This window comes from Larimichthys crocea, chromosome XIII (genome assembly GCF_000972845.2).
Source record: "Larimichthys crocea isolate SSNF chromosome XIII, L_crocea_2.0, whole genome shotgun sequence".
NCBI classification, from domain to species: Eukaryota; Metazoa; Chordata; class Actinopteri; family Sciaenidae; genus Larimichthys; species Larimichthys crocea.
In genome coordinates this window covers 12,614,846-12,620,869 of record NC_040023.1, presented here as the reverse complement: position 1 = coordinate 12,620,869, position 6,024 = coordinate 12,614,846, and positions in this window count along the sequence as shown.

Here is a 6,024-nt window from a genome sequence, read left to right as displayed (position 1 = left end):
AAAGACACAAGAAGATAAGTTCGCACAATAAGGCAGTCATAAGATATCACAAGGAGGAGGTTGTGAGGTTGGTAGAGCGCAAGGTCGGATAAAAGATGATGTTTCTGGATCAGGGTGCATTGAATTGAAGAAGAAACACGGCATGATTAAAAACACATTCACATCTGCTTTTCTGACTGGAAGAAGTCTGCAGATTAGTCTCTTTACATGCAACACACTGTGTTGTTTTGTGTGCAACTGTCTCCCATCAGATCATATCTCTAATGCAAATAAAGCTCATGATAGATCTACCGCGAGCAGAAGGTTTGTTTTGGAAACACAGGGAGTGATAGTGTGTCCAAACCTTAACCTAGCAATGCAGGCGACTGAATGGAGGTCTTTGTATTGGGTTATATTGAAGGTTATGCAAATGCACTTCCTAAAGCAGTAAAGCATGATTAACATAGATTTTTATTAGAGCAAAGAGATTTCCTGGAAAAACAGAAAACACAAGCACATCTAAAGCAAGTCACGTCAACATGCATTCACAAAGATATATTATCAGCTCTGTTTTTTTTATGTGTGTTGTGGTCATCCCTGCCTTGAACTGAAGCTCCCTTTCATTTCTGTGCCTATGAAACAGAAAGCAGAGTGCTGCTTGCTTCAACGGGCAGATAAAGAGAGATTTGAACACAGCGTGTATAGCAAGTAAACCAGAGTCCAGTCTGACAGGAGATACAGTAGTGTTGTGCTTAAACTGGTCTATCTGGCCTAGCTCTGTTTCCTGATAACAGTAGTTAGGCCAGGAGTCTTCAACCTTGTCCAGCCCAAGGGCGAGAGACGAACAGAACAGGGACCCCCACATGGTATGTACGTATCTCATCCACCCATTCACACCCATTCATACACTGATGGCACTGGCTGCCATGCGAGGTGCCAACTGCTCATCAGTTTGAGGAGCTAACCATTCATATGCATTCACACACCGATGGCACAGCCTTCAGGAGCAATTTGGGGTTCAGTATCTTTCCCAAGGACATGCAAACTGGAGGGGATCGAACCAGGAATCGAACTGTTGATCATTTGATTAGTGGATGACCCGCTCTACCTCCAAGCCACAGCTGCCCCACATGTAGTTCATTTTATTTAAATGTGTCACAGTCATACAATCTGCCATGACATGAATGACTTAGCTAGACGATTAGGCCATGCATGCAGCACAAGTCTACCAGACAATAGTTCATTAATATGCACCCCTGGTCTGAAGCCAAGCGTTCAAGAGTTTTTGGTGTTTTTTTTGTTTGTTTTGTTTTATGTAGATTTTTCACTGAAACAAAATGTACGCTCCGCAACATCCTCCCCATCCCAGGCTTATTTCCATTTCCTGTAACTCCCGCTGTCAGCTTTTAGAAAATAATCAGTCATTCATACCCCACTAGGACACAGATACTGTTATCTTCTGTTTTGTGTCATTAGTGTTTTGCATAAACCACTATCATGCTCTCACATACACATTAGTAATCTGTTATTGTCCTGTTGGAGACACTGTGCAGATCAGTGTGTGCGTTGAAGAGGAAGGCCTTATCTCCAAACCAAACAAATGAAAAGTATCCTTTCCACCGAAGCTGAATTGTTGGTCAACGGGTTATGTTGAAGGTCATGCAAATGCACTTCCTAAAGCAGTAAAGCATGATTAACATAGATTTTTATTAGAGCAAATAGATTTCCTGGAAAAACAGAAAACACAGGCACATCTAAAGCATGTCACGTCAACGTGCATTCACATTATTTTTTGATGGCCAACTATTGACAAAGATACGTGATTGTACACATTCTGGTGCTTGTAGCCTAAGAACTTACAATTCTTGTCGCACATGAAAATGCTTTTCAAAAGTTATCAGAGCTGCAGATCTGGAAGTTTCTGTCCGGAAAGTGTTACTGTCACTGATGATTTCAAGAAATCACTCAAGCACTCAGACACACGGAACAACAACAGGAGTACGACATCATGAGTACGTGGTTCATTTTCTGTCTGGAAAGTGTTACTGCATATCTAGTGCGGAGGAGGGGTTGATCCACATCCGACTTTTGTTGAACAGTATAAATGGATATTTTTCTTAGCAATCCTTGAACCACATCCCATGCCTTAATGAGTAATTTCCTGGGTGAAATTCGCAGGGTGGCATTTTTTCTTTACTTTGGTTGTTGATTAAATTAGGTTTCATTTTTTTGGTTTTCACCTTATCCTCGCCACACAAACAAACCTGCTTCAAGTATCACAAACTATCCCTCAATGTCCCACAGCTGTTTGGGGCCCAAAAAAACCGCACTGTAATTATTGAATTCCATTATCTGACACTGACATTGTAATGCTGTAAATTACAAATCTGCAATACCTGCTTGTGCAATATTATCCAATTGCTTAAATCTAACCACAGGAATTCAGGATGGCAATTTGAATATTTATGACCTCAAAACATCTGGTTTCAAGGAAGGTTTAGAGACGTTGCAGTTGACGTCATTGTAAATATTGGCACTGTGAATCTTGTAAATCTGGTAAATTCCAGAATGACAAAACTGCACAAATAAAGTCAACAGCCACAGCAGCCAAGAGTTCAACTTCATCTTCTTTTCAAGCTTTCAAAGCACTTTGTGTTGTTTCTGGTCGATGAATATTTGAAATATATCAATACTCAGTCATCCTCGTCATTCTGACCTTTACTCATGAAAACAAAAAGCATGCTCACCGCCCACACATGACAGCCCTACATCAACATCATTTGTGGGCATGTGTAACTGACGTCATACTATCAGTTTGCAGGTTTTCAGGTGTGAAACATATACAGCCTAGGTGTCACGCATTTCAGCTCTGGTATCCTACAAAACAAACACATTGACATTGCACCTACAGACTCTGTGTTACATTAACACTCAGCCTTACTCAGCATCTGAACGGTGATACCTGGGAGCTGTAATAATATGTAAACATGTTTATTTCTGCTGTGACATTTGAACATGGGGACGTTCAAGGAATTACAGTTTTTAGCACTTCTGCTTTGGCTTCATTTTCCAGTTAGAGATGTTGCCGCTTGATGTTAATCTAATAGACTGACAACGTTATGAGGAACTCACACTTCAACTTCATAGTGGAGACGAAACACTTCCACTCAACTCTTTCTACAGAAGTAGAGAAGCGGAGGCGTTTTTGACCTGAACATTTAATGTGTTTTCCTCCTCCAACAACAATGTGTAAATTGAGTGGAAGGAATTTTAAATGCCAGAGATCACAGAGCAGCAAAGGTTTCACTGGAGACCTTTGCTGCTCTGTGATCTCTGGCATTTAAAATTTAAAAGTGAGACAGCATAGTAATAAATACAAGAACAGCTCTCCTACAAGTTCCCGTTGGCTTTAACCTTTGAGTTTTAAATGAAAAGATGACGGGATGTACTTTCCAGATTGATTTACGAGAAACATCATCCCAAATAACCCTGTGCTTACTGTTGGCATCACAAACTCTTCGCGTTCCCTGCAATTTACTGTGACGCATTGTTTTTGTCTGACCTTGATTCTGACCCACAGTCACAGGTTTCTGTAATGTCTGATACACAGGAAAGCAGACAGAGTCAGTCAGAGTTCAATGAAGGGCAGTTTATTAACACAAACTGTTAATAGTCTTTTATGGGGATCCCAAAAGCCGGCCAAACATGGTGCCCCCATTACAGTCTGTATTCCACTGTAGTTCCAAGAGTTATGTCCAAAACGGACGATAGATATACTGGCTGTGCGCTCTGGTAAGCCGGGAAAAACACAACACAACAATTCTACCTATGCAATGGAGCATCCAAACCTCTCACACACACAGACGTGGCGATCCGCTCAGCCAGCACATCATTTACCAATCCCTTTTTTCGTCTGGCGTCTTTCTGTCTCTGCCGTCATTGTTTGCTTCCTGCCAGTTCTCCCAGTCCTTCTCTGAATCCTCCTTTTTGTCTGCGTGGGAAGGTGGAAGGTGATAGTTCTGCTTCTGTGCCAAACAGAGGACTTGCCAACTGCGGTCTGCTGTGGAAAATATACCGACCATGGATTAATACCTCACCCAGACTTCAAAATACCCAAACTATCCCTCTAACTTGTTTCAGAAGGCATCTTTGACATAAATGACCCCTTGGCCTTAAACCACCTCACTCCATAATAGTAGCTCTTTGGGGAAGTTAACCAACTGCAATAAAAATGGAAACATTAAAGTAACATTAAGGCAGGGAGCCACTTAATGTCAAAAGCTTGTTTTTAAGTCGTATAGCAGTGATCTAGTATTACACAGCTCAGTCATCCACATCAGTCTTTGATTTAAGTGACACGTCAGACAGACAAACAAATCTTTTCCACCCAGTACTTATCTACGGTATAATCAGGTACTGTATTACACAAAGCGCAGAATCAGTGACGGTAACTCTTGTCAGTAGCTTATATTTAAGCATTTCCTACCACAGAGTAGGGTCGTAGATCCTTTGCCATGAAACATGCCACCGATCGTGTGATCCTCTTTGCTCTCTCGGAGTTGTGTGGCTCTTCCTCTGCCTCAGCCGTCAGAAAATAAACAGTGACATAATCGGCACTTTGCCACATCGATGCTGAATCGTGCATGCCCCGCATTGCGATGCATCGCCGAATCGATTATTGTTGACACCACTGATATACAGAGCACCTGTCCATGAGTTATTTTATGTAGGGCAGTGATGGCCTTTGCACAGAAGCTGTTTTTTAGGCTGTTTCTGTTGGTTTTTAATGTCCTGTATCGCCTGCCTGAGGCTAACTGCTCAGATAGGATGAGTCCTCGATGAAGATCTGGGATCTTTTGAGGCAGCGGGAACTGTAAAGCTCCTGAAGCATTATTCCTGATGTTTGAATCTCTATCTGCCTTGACATCCCCCTAAAAATCATTTATAGGTAATATATAGATTTCATTTGTAACCAAGAACAGCTGGAGTGAATGTTGTCTCGTCAGTTGTGTTCATATCATCTCCCCTTTTCTAAAACAAAGTCTCTGGGACTGATGGAAGACAGATGGACAGTTTTAAGTGTTTGTTCTTGTCCTGTTCACTTCCATCCCGTTTCTTTAATTTCCACATTTATAAAAAACTTGTTCCACACTTCAGTTACTCGATTGAAATATCTGATAACATGTATAATCTGTCACCATAACTCCTGATTGATTGCTTACTTTTCTGGGCTGTCCTGCTTCATCGCTTTTAGTCTTTTATTGCACTTTTTGATGCATTTATGATACTTCAAGTTATTTTTGTGTCTTCTTCTCAAAGAGATGTCGCTTCTAAGCTGAATTTCTTTTGGTTGAATTTGAATTTTGAACCAGTTACAGAGCAAAGTTTGGAATAGTGACAGCAAAAAGACCTTCGTTGTTTCCTTTCATAAAGTCCATGAACAAATTGTGTAAAATAACCAGTGATAACATTTGAGAGATTTTTTATTTGAATGTCAGTCAAAGCAGCCACACATGCTTCAGCTACACACTATTTTTACATGTACAAAAACTGAACGGCAAAGGGAGCTTCACCGCAGTCTTGTGTCCCTATAAATAATGGCAATAAATTAACAATTCAGCTGCTCAAGTAAGCCAATATACAAACCTTTGGAATGAACAGGATTGGTCCCAGTCAGTGTTTCACTGCATAGGAAGAGGTAGATATACTGTGGACCAACACTTGGACTTTTTTCAGTTTTAGTGTGCACATACAATATTCATTCTGTGTGTAGGTATGACATACAGCTGAAGCACATTTGTACAATTAGATACCACAAGGTGCACATATGATCCCATTAATGTACATTCATCAAAACCAATCAAATTAGATCTGTATTACATCACCTGACCTGAAATGAAGTGCTGCCTTGTATAGTTTATTATAACATTTATTCATTCTTTTTAGTTAAATTTAGTTGCACAGGAGAGCAGGTCATTTCAAGCTAGGTGACACAAATCGATCAAGGATTGTTTGGTCCATTTTAAAAAGAAAGAAGCGCTGGTA